Below are 11,603 nucleotides of genomic sequence, written 5' to 3' on the forward strand. Positions count from 1 at the left end.
TCATCACTAGCTCAGGATCAAGGCGCTCCTCGGTCCTCGGATCGTAGTCCGACCCGTGGACTAACCTTGATGCCTCCATGTACGAACTGAGGCGGGTGTGGACGCTGGAGTTGGTGTACGCCTCTGGGCCCGCATCCGGGTTGTACTCGATGTTGGACTTTGTCGGGCCCATGTGGGCCAGAGCATACGCCGTGAGTTGGCCAATTGGCTGGCCACCGTGCGCCACCTCCTGCGAGAAAGACAACAACATGTGGTTAGAAATCATGCAGAATTGAGCACGGCTAGATTAGACAAGTGGTGGAGACTTACATATGTCTTTTTGTATTTGCTGAGGGTGGCGCTGCCCTGATGGTGAGGTACACCTGGCATTAGCATACGGTGCTCGCTTTTCTCTTGGTGCGCCTTCTGCCAGTCCGCGTCCAACCATCTGTCCACTATAGCAGCCCAGCAATCGGGAAAGGTGGCGCACCAGCTCGGAATCACCTACAAGCCATCAGAAGATCAAATTAGGCATAGTTAATCTAAAAAGAGATCAATAGGAGATGTTTTCTATTTACCTGTAGGTACTGCTCCCTTGTCAGAATCTCTATCTCTCTTTTTGCCTGAGTTCTGTTCATTCTTCTATTACGGTAGGTGACGTTGTAGTCAATGTGCGCCTGGAGGCGGGACTCGTGATACAAGTCCGAGACACACCTTCTACAGGAAGCGGCAGCCACCTCATGCGCCCTTAACTCCTGTCCCGGCTGGCATCTGAAGAAGTCCTGCATAAAGACACGAGGTATCCATTATTTTATTTCAAGAATGTCTAATGAATGCAATGAATTGAGGGTCGTAGAGCGAGAAAGGCTTACCCATAACTCCGTAAGCACCTGATCCGCCAAGTTTAGGTGCCCAGCGGCGGGGAAGAGGGCGTAGTGGTCGAACAAGGGTATCTCTGGGTCCTCATCCTCCGACGTCCACACTAGGCCAGGGAAGTGTTCCCTGCACAGAAGTCCTAGGATCCCATTGACATTGCGAGCCGGGACCCCCTCCTCCACAAGCATCCAGTTCCTGCACAAGTGGTTAACAATAGTTATTATTAGCTCTAATTATGATTTTTCAACATATCAAATGAAGAACATATGAAGTTACTTACCTATCCCCCTCGGGTGCAATCAGTGGGCGGCGGTCAACAAGAATCAGTCGCTTCAGGAGCTGGCTGGGACCTCGCTTATAGGGTTTCGAGGCTGCAGAGGAAGTCGAACCCCCTGCCCCCTCCTCGGACGTGTGCAGAACCCCCTCCTCGGACGCGTGCGGAACAGCGTCGTCGTACATCTGTGGAATGGCGTCCTCACCCACCGTGGGCAGAGGTATGTCGTCAGCCCTAGCAGAGCGCGAGGAGCCGAGGTCATGGTCAGTCAGCGGCAGGCCCCCCGCCTGGGCCTGCCCCTCGGACGCCTCTGCCTCTCTGACGGCTCCGTCTCTGTCTCCTCAGCCGCTGACGTGTCCCTCGGTCTCGAGTAAGTCGAGGGACAGCTCCTCCTAGTGGGTCCCATCACCTGCAATTAAAAAGAATAAACCATTATTAGTCATGATAAACAAGAAATACTTAGCAAGGGATGCAAAATAAAGAAAATGTAATTACAAAATAACATAGTATTACATGTATTTCTAATATTCTTCATGATCGGGATTATCTGGACGATAGGTATCGTCATCACTATCAAGAGCCTCCAAATCATCAACAGCCTCATCCTCATCGCTGTCTAGTTGTAGTCCGTCAAGCATTTTCAAGTCTCTCGGATCATGCACCTCATCTGCAGCTTGCTCGTCAACAACCCATTCCTCGTCTACTTCCATTTCAATCTCCCCGGTTAAGTCTATCTCAAGCATCCCTGGTAGTCCCTCGTCTTGTTGATAGAACTCCCCGTCATGCGTGGGTGGGTTCAAGTTGTAATCATCATCGTTTGGGCGAGGTAATTTACCATGTGGTGATACCTTATGCACAATATACCAACCCTGAAGATGTGGGTCGGTTTTGCACGCATATGGACAATAATAAACTTGACTGGCTTGTTGAGCCACAATATAGACATCATCTCCTTCATAGAAGGAATCCTGTCTAGTTTCGACTATTCCAAGTTTAGGGGACTTTCTCTGTACTGCAGGTTTAAACCACTGGCATTTGAATACGACAAGCTTAGGTGCATTTTCACCATGGTATTCGAGCTCGTATATTTCTTCAACTGTGCCATAATAGTCCTCCTGATCAGCGTCGGGCGTAACTACTCCGGGCGTAAATACTCCGGTATTCGTGGTCCTTGCATTGGCCCGATTCTTCTCATAGCCTGTTGTGTGAAAGCGATATCCATTCACATCATAAGCGTTAAATGACGAGACCTTACAGTAAAAGCCTTTGGCCACTTGTTGTAATTCGGCACTTATAGACAAATCACTTTGGCACTACAAGATCAAGCAGGAGAGAAATGAAATTAGGCAACTAGGAACGCCAAACTTGGAACGAGCTAAGTTGGTCAGAAGGTACCTTTCTTTGGAACCATGTAATGAAATCAACCTTGAAATCAGGCGAACCATGTTGAAGAAGGGTATCTCGTTCATGGTCAGAAGGTGGACTTGGATGATGCCAGTATTGATTAAAAAATTCTCTGCACTGACAAGCAACAAGGTTGTTGGATGCAGAAAATTTACGGAGTATGTAACAAGTTCGTTGAGAACTTACCCCTGATACTTGTCGACTTCCTCAAGGTTCGTCAACACGTAGAGCATGATCTTGCGCCACTCTTCATTGGTCAATATCTTTTTGGACGCTCCACTTGATCTCCCATGTTGCCCTTTGAATAGGCTGAGGGTCGATTCATTTTCATCCTCGTTGTAACGAGGGGGTGGATTATGCACACTTGGAAGGTTCTCACTATAGTATGATGTTGTGAAGTTTGACACCTCCTCATGAATGAATGCCTCTGCTATGGAAGCCTCAATCCTGCCTTTGTTTCCACATTTCTGGCGAACAGTCTTTAGACATCTCTCTATTGGATAGCACCAACGGTTCTGCACGGGCCCCCCATTCGTACCTCATTCGGGAGGTGCAAAATCAAATGTTGCATCGACAAGAAAAAGCCAGGTGGAAAAATCTTCTCCAACTTACAGAGCAACTCGGGTGCCATTTTTTCTAACTCCTCAACCACTCTCAGAGATATCTCCTTGGCACAAAGCTGGCGGAAGAAAAAGCTCAACTCTGCCAGCACCTTCTAGACATGCTCAGGGACGTAGCCTCGAACCATCGACGGAAGAAGCCGCTCAATCCATATGTGAAAGTCATGATTCTTCATCCCTAAGACTTTGCCTGTTTCTGGGTTCGCTCCCCTCCTCAGATTCGCTGCAAACCCATCAGGGAAACTTAACGTCTGCATCCATTCTATCACTTCCGTCCTGTGCTTCTTTTCCAAGACGTAATCAGCCTTAGGCCTTTTTCATGGTTTGTTGTCTCTTGGAGGCAGCATCTGTAGCTTAGGTCTATCGCATAGTGTTGCCATGTCTACTCTGGCCTTAGGGTTGTCCTTTGTCTTGTCAGGAATGTCCATGAGTGTTGCCCAAAGTGCTTCGGCGACATTCTTCTCAGTGTGCATTACATCTATGTTATGTGGAAGGAGAAGGTCATCAAAATAGGGAAGCCTCTCCAATCCCGGCTTATGAGTCCACATATGTTCCACACCATAGCCCACAAAGCGATCTTTCTTTGGCTTATCTTTCTTTGGATTACCTTTCTTTCTTTTACCCTTCTTTGGATTATCTTCCTGCGCTGGGACCACGAGAGCATCTATCTGAGCATGAACCTGGGCACTTGTCATCTTCTGAGGTGCACTAGTCATCACCGTGGCACCTTTCGTGAAGTTCTTGGTGTCTCTTCTGAATGCATGGTCAAGAGGGAGGACCTGTCGATGCTTGTCGAACGATGAGAACTTGCCACCCTTCTTCAACCAAATGAACTGTAGAGCTGCCTTGCATACCAGGCATGGATACTTCCCGTGGACACACCAGCCGGTGAATATCCCATACGCCAGAAAGTCATGCATAGAGTATTGGTACCAAACATACATTTTGAAGTTCCTCCTTGTAGCTCGATCGTAAGTCAATATGCCTTTATTCCAAGCCTTGATCAATTCATCATAAACAGGCTCCATGTACACACCCATTTTGTCTCCCGGGTGTCCAGGAATTATCAACGTCAAAAATATGTTTTGCCATTGAAGTAGGTCCCCGGGGGGGAGATTGAGGGGGATAGCGAACATGGGCCAACAAGTGTATGGGGCCGACATCATTCCATAAGGATTGAACCCATCCGTTGCCAGCGCAACACGTACATTACGGGCCTCTTCATCTTTGCCACGATGCTTGGCATTAAAGCTTTTCCATGCTTCACCATCTGCTGGATGTATCATCTTGTCTTTATTGTATCGAACACCATTCTTGTGCCATCTCATCTGTTTCGCGGACTCCTCTTTCATGAATAGATGTTGGAGCCTCGGTATGATCGGAAGGTGTCGTAGGACTTTCATGGGGATCCTCTCATTCTGCTCCTTCTTGCCATCACCTTTGTCTACCTCCACATATCTAGAGGATTTACACTTTGGACAGTACTTTGCATCCTTATGTTCTTTCCTAAATAGGACGCACCCCTTTGGACAACAATGTATCTGGTCATACGGCATCTTCAGTGCCCGAAGGAGTTTTGTTGACTCGTACAAGTTTGGAGGCAGCTGATGACCCGCCGGAAGCAGATCCCCAATAATTGCCACCATATCATCGAAGCATTTTCGAGTCAAGTTGTGTTGTGACTTCAACCCCAATAGGCGCCCAATGGCATCTAGTTGAGAAATCGATGTCTTCTCATGTAGGAACTTCTGTGCCGATTTCAACATGTCCAAGAACACCTTAGCGCTTGGCTCTGGCTCCTCCTCCCCATCCTCCTGCTCGTCCTCCGTACATCCTTCAGCGAACATTGCATCCGCATAGTCACCTAACCATCCTGCTACCCCGCCATCACCATCAAATGCCTCCAAGCCTTGTCTCACGACCTCCTCTCTAGGACGGTAGGGTTCACCATGGTGCACCCACCGGGTATAGTTTGGCATAAATCCATACTTGCAAAGATGCTTCATCATGACTTCCCTTGTTCTTCTTTTCTTGTTTTCACATTCGCTGCAGGGACAGAACGTGTCTCTCGCTCCCTTAGCTGCCTTAAATGCATGGTCCAAGAATTTCTCGGTCTTATCCATCCATTCACGGGTGATTTGAGACTGACTTGGGCGTCCCATGTACATCCACTCACGGGTATCCATCCTCTAGCATATACACATAACGGAGTAAAGTAACCATCAGTCGCATCTGCACGGCGTGCCTACTGTCTAATAGGTGAGGATAGGTCCTAATCCCACCCGCGGATGCGTAGATGAGGTTAGTTTCCATGCTCTACTCCGATCCGAGACAGAATTTCGGCAGCACCTACCCGCTGCTTTCCCGATACACGTCCTGGAAGGGAGTGTGTATCTAGAGAACAACAGGTAGGTGGTGCTGAAACTCCGTCTTGGATCCGAGCAGAACATGGAAACTAACCCATCTACCCATCCGTGGGCTGTCCAATTACACCTGGACAATCCGAAATAGATACGGTCATAGATATGCAGAGATCCGCATACCTCCAATCGTATCTGTTTCGGACGGGAGACGCCTAACTGGGCTACACCGATCTACGTACGACAACGGTAAGGAAAAGAGCTTAATTATACCTAGGGTGGCAGTGGAGAAAGGCTAGCGACGCAGTGGCGATTCGGTGCAGTGGCGAGTCGACGCTGTGCAGGTAGGACCGCAGCGCCGACGAAGACGATCGAGGTCGCCTAGGTGCTCCGATTCCCCAGCGATAGGTCCTGCTCTGCAAAAGAAGAAAAACAACACTATAAGTACAAAATTTTGGCAGAACCTCCCCTGGATGGGGAGGTTTCGATAACCTGCAAGAAAAACCGTCGACACGATGGCCGACGTCCACATTTGGGGCACGTTGGCCCACACATCCACAATTCCGGCACGAAGGCCGTCAACACATAAACGACGCGATGGCCAACAACCAGAACGGGACGGTTCGTATACCTTGGGCGTTGGCGGGACGTGCACGCGGAGAAGAAGACGCTGACAACGGGACAGGAAGTGGCGACGGTGGCACCTCCTCCCCTTCTTTCTCCTTCTCCTCCCCTTCCCCTTCTTCTTCCTCCTTCCTCCTCCTTCCTCCACCTACCTCCTCCCTCTCTGCTCCCTGACCAGCGCCAAGGGCTGGGCTCCACACGGACAGACGGACGGATAGGGGCCAGGCGGCTTGCCTCGGGGCTGGGGAGGGGGCGCGCCGGCCGGACGGGCCCCGACGCGCAGGGACAGGGGCGCGCCGGCGGGGCCGCGCCGTCGTCTCGGGCTATGGGGGCGCGCCGGCGGGGCCTGAGGGGTCGCGCGGCGCGGGGGCTGCGGGGGCGCGACGCCGTCTCGGGCTGCGGGAGCGCGCCCGCGGGGCCTGCTGGGGCGCGCGGCGCGGGGGCTGCGGCGGCGCGCGACGCTGCGGGGGCTGCGGGGGGCGCGCGGGGCTGCGGGGGGCGCGACGCCATCTCGGGCTGCAGGAGCGCGCCGGCGGGGCCTGCTGGGGCACGCGGCGCGGGGGCATCCGATGTTGCAACTTCGTCGAAACCTTCTCGATTTTTTATCATAGCCTCTACATGCGATAACACGACACCCAGACAAGTTTCATGATTTTCGGACTTCGTTCGGATTTTATATAATTTAAATACACTTTTCCCGCAAGTTGTTCGTCATGTTACATCAACAAGATGCTCGACATTTCATGCGAGTTCCTGGATAAGGCATCAACATACACCAAATATCATTAATATAATTTTTTGAATCACCAAATTCCATCATTTCATGCACCTGCAGTTCAAATTCGAAGTATGCAAAAAAATTCAACGAAACGAAAAAAACTAACGAAATATAACAAAATAAGTCAAAATTGTCCCAAATATGAACATGCAGTTTTAAACAATGTGGGAAGGCCTCACAAAAAAAATGAGGTAAAAAAACAAAAAAAAAACAAAAATTCTTCCCCGAGTGCCTTCCCTGGCACTCGGCGAAGAGGCTCTTTCCCGAGTGCTAGGACAGGGCACTCGGGGAAGGCAGCCTCTTCCCCGAGTGTCCTGTTCTGACACTCGGGAAAGGGCATCTTCCCCGAGTGTCTTCTCTGGCACTCGGGGAAGAATTTTTGTTTTTTTAAGTTTTAACGGCGTGGGCGGGGTGAACCGTCAAGTAGCATGTTTCTTTGCCGAGTGCCGATCTTCCTCGAGTGTTGCACTCGGGGAAGAGGGCCTTTGCCGAGTGCTTCTCTTTACCGAGTGCCAGGTTCTCTGCGGCACTCGGGAAAGCCTCTCTTCCCCGAGTGCAACACTCGGGGAAGATCCTCTTTCCCGAGTGTCCGATTTTTGGCACTCGGGGAAGCCAGCGACACTCGGGGAATTTTGTCTCTCCCGTAGTGTATGTTGTGTGCAAATTTTCAGGCTGGTCCTACAACAAAGGTGAGCCACTACTGATCTATGAGTACATGACCAATGGTAGCTTGGATCAGCATCTCTTCCGAAGGGGCAGCACCAGGCAGCAGCAAGAAGACAACACAAGTCTTTGGCAATGGCACACCCGGTACAGCATCGTCAGGGACATAGCTACGGGCCTGCACTACGTTCATCATGAGCACGAGCCCATGGTGCTGCACCGCGACATCAAGGCCAGCAACATCATGCTCGACTCGGCCTTCCGCCTTCCGTGCTCGGCTCGGTGACTTTGGCATTGCCTGCACGGTGGCTGTCAACAGGAATTCCGTCACCGGCGTCGCCGGCACGTTCGGCTACATAGGGCCAGACTACGCCATGAGGTACAAGGCCACGCGCCAGACTGACATCTACGCATTTGGGGTGCTCATTCTGGAGATCGTCACCGGCAAGAAGAACGGGGACGTCGTGCCTGACGACGACCACATCACGTACAGGGTGTGGCGCCTTCACCGGGAAGGGAAGCTGCTCGAGGCTGCGCACGGCGTGCTCACCGCGGAAGAGGACCACCATCAGCTGAGCCTGGACGACGACGTTGTGGACGAGGCCCAACGTCTGCTGCTGCTTGGGTTGGCGTGTACGAACCCCAACCCATCCGATCGCCCGAGCATGCTGGAGGTGGTGCAGGTGCTCACCAAGTCGGCGCCGGCACCGGACGTGCCCTTTGAGAGGCCACCATTCGTGTGGCCGCCCATGGATTGGCGTTCACGAAACTCTGTGTATAGCACGGCGGTGAGCAGCTGGGACGGGAGCTCTGCTACTGCTAGCACGGTCGAGCTGGGGCAGATCATCGGCCAGGGATCTGGAATGGAGGAGACACCAAGTAGCATGTCGCTGCCGCGTGTTTCAGCAAATTAGATTAGATTGCTCATTATACGTGCAAATGGTTCATGCATGTTTTCAACTCCATCGATAAACAGAGAGTTTGTGATGCTTGGATGACATTGTTTTGCAGCTGTACTTTTGTTTTGTCAATATGTTCAATAATCAGTAGGCAAAGTTGTACTGTTTTGAAATTGAAACAGAATCAGTGAAGAGTCAAGACCATACTTGCACATTGATGCATCTGTTACAGTTTCGGCTGGCAAAGCTAAGGCATCAAATACAACTGAAATCTAAGACGAGTAGACGACCTACCACTACCAGAATGGAAGATACATCATAATACTAGAAAACTTGCAAATTCTAACATCGTTAGCTGTTTACATCTCTGTTTACATCATAATCCCATGAGTGTGTGCGGTGCAGCTATGCAACCGGAACCAAGAACGCTGTTGGCATGGGAAGCATGCTGGACTCCGGCGCGGCGATGGCGAAGCCTGGTCCAGCGTACATGGCCCGCGGCTTCCATAGTATCTCCTCCTCCATGTCGATGTCGTTGCTGCCAATACTGCTGCTCTCGCTGTCGTCGAGCCGCTGGTCGGCCTGCCGCGGGGGACGCTTCTTGTGCACGTCCCAGCGCTCGGCGGACGACGCACTACAGATCGGCCACTTGCTGCTGCTTGCGACGGAAGACGTGGCTGATGAAGACGACGACGACGAAGCTGGGAACGCCGCCTTCTTGTGCGCGTCCCATCTGACAGCGGAGTCGGCCCGGCCGGGCTTGGGCGGCGACGAGGTCGCGTTCTTGCGCAGGGATCCGTGTCCGGCGGCGCAGCTCCTGACGCTGTCAGCGGAACGAAGACCTGATGATGATGAGGCTGAGGACGCGGGGAAGGCAGGATTGGCCTTGTGCGCGTCCCACCTCTCGTCGGAATCGGCGCTGCTGGGCTCGGCGAGCGGCTTCGGTAGGATGGCGGCGACGGACGGCGTCGGGAGCAGCGGCAGCATCTTCCACTTGGGCGGGGTCGGGAGCAGCGCCGGGAGAGCTGCGTGTGCCACCTTGAGGTGCACGCGGGCAACAGGGATCGCCATGGATCGAAGACGGAGACGCGCACTCCAGAAGGAAGAAGCGCCGCCGCCGCCCAAGTGAAGCGAGGAGATGGAACAGAGAGGCGACGACCGATGAGATGATTTCCGGTGGCAGCAGCAGAAACCAGAAATATATAGGCACCGGGACGCCTGGCGCGTCAATCCAATCCTCAAGTTTTGGTCAGGGGTGAATCGGTGTCGGACACCGGAATTCATTCGGGACTAGACGCGTGGGCGCCACGCCATTTTCTCCCAATCGGATTCAGAGCTTTCAGCATCCACGCTCTGTCCCAGTGCTCTGTCCCAATCGGAGAAGGCGGCGACGACGACGACAGCGACGGCCGTCGCGCTCGCGCCTGCTTTTCCTTTGCTGTCGCACCTGTTTCAAAATTTGATGCGGTAGATTTTTATTTTGTTATATACTCCCACTGTCCATCTATGAATAAAACAAATTCCCAGAGTTGTCTTAAGTCAAGTCACACTTTTTTATATTTGACAAAATTTATAAAAAAGATATAAATTATTATGTTACGAAAGTTTACTACTCTCTGTCCCAAATTATAAGTCCATTCTAACTTTCATGAGAGTCAAAACCTCTTAAGTTTGACCAAATTTATATAATAAAATAATAATATTTATGATATCAAATAGATATCATTAGTTTTTTCATTAATTATATTTTTATAGTATACTTATTTGATGCCATAAATCTTTATATTTCTTTTATAATTTTAGTCAAATTTGATATGCTTTGACTCTCCAACAAAGTTAGAATAACTTATAATTTAGAATGAAGGTAATATATATCTAATACTACTAATTTTGTGTTATAAATCTTTGCATATAAAATCGGTTAGACATAAAAAAAAGTTTGACTTGCGAGATAAGATAATTCTAGAAATTGATTTATCCAGGGACCAAGGGAGTATACTTAGCCAATTTTCTTGTACTAAATCGCTTTTCTAGGCAAACACACGAACTTCTCTAGATTCAGTAATCACTGGCAGGTCTAAACCCACCTTCACCGCTGTAATTAAGCCCAACAAAGAACAATTGGTAGTGATTGGCTCGTCTATCACTACCGGGTCGTTTAAGACCTGACAGTGAATCAAAGATATCACTATCAGTTCAGAGATACCAAACAAAAATAGAACTAGGATCATTGCTGGGTCTAACTTCTATCTGACAGTGATATTGTAGGGTGTCATTGGTGGTTCAATGGCTTCAACCGACATTGGTCTTCGTCTTTCTACTTTTTATATATTTTATTATCATATTTAAATATAGCTTGTTGTCTAATATTTTACATTTGATATTACTAATATATCACGTATGTTTCGTTGCCATTTCTCACATGATAATACATCATAATTAGAAAATCATAGAGTTAAATGCATGAGGGGCACCTGAACTTGTTAAGCAATGCCACTAGTCTATAAAACTTAGAAAATGCATTTTGAGGCCCGTAAACTCGTTAAGTGGTGCATTACAGTAGTTGACATATATAGTCTAGAAATAAAGATGCGGTGTACCATTTTACAAGTTTAGGGATGTACAATGCACCACTTAACAAGTTTGGTCACCAAAAAATACATTTTCGAAGTTCATGGACCTAAATAGCACCCCTTAACAAGTACATAAACCGCTGATGTATTTAACTCAAAATCATACGTACATAGTTTATATATGGGTAGAGATGAAGTCATTACAAACAAAAGTCTCATTACTACAAAATAAGTGGAGCATACGCACCACTACTGGCTATTATATACCATGATATAGTCCTTGTAGTGAACGCCCAAATTTTGTAACTGAGCACATCATTTAAATATATCAAACATGATTTGGCACCCTCTCTTTTGCTTCACAGGTCTGAGCAGATGGTCTTCCAAAGATTGAATAAACTGGAGGCGTTGCGAAAATACACTAGGACCCAAAGGAAAATGCAAATGCCCTTGAAATCCGTGTAAGGTGGATCTTGAGCCTGCATAGTGCCTGCGGTAATCAAGTTGCTCCACTGCTTGACTTAAAATGCCATGGAAGCTATACGCAGTGTGT

At 49.4% G+C, this 11,603-nt stretch overlaps 1 pseudogene; it reads left to right on the forward strand.

Annotated features, from left to right (window-relative positions):
• Window positions 1-8,492, forward strand: part of LOC136479390 (L-type lectin-domain containing receptor kinase IX.1-like) — a 33,183-nt pseudogene extending 24,691 nt beyond the window's left edge.
• Window positions 8,493-11,603: the final 3,111 nt, after the last annotated feature.

The sequence above is a fragment of the Miscanthus floridulus genome, chromosome 9 (assembly GCF_019320115.1).
Source record: "Miscanthus floridulus cultivar M001 chromosome 9, ASM1932011v1, whole genome shotgun sequence".
Classification (NCBI taxonomy): Eukaryota; Viridiplantae; Streptophyta; class Magnoliopsida; order Poales; family Poaceae; genus Miscanthus; species Miscanthus floridulus.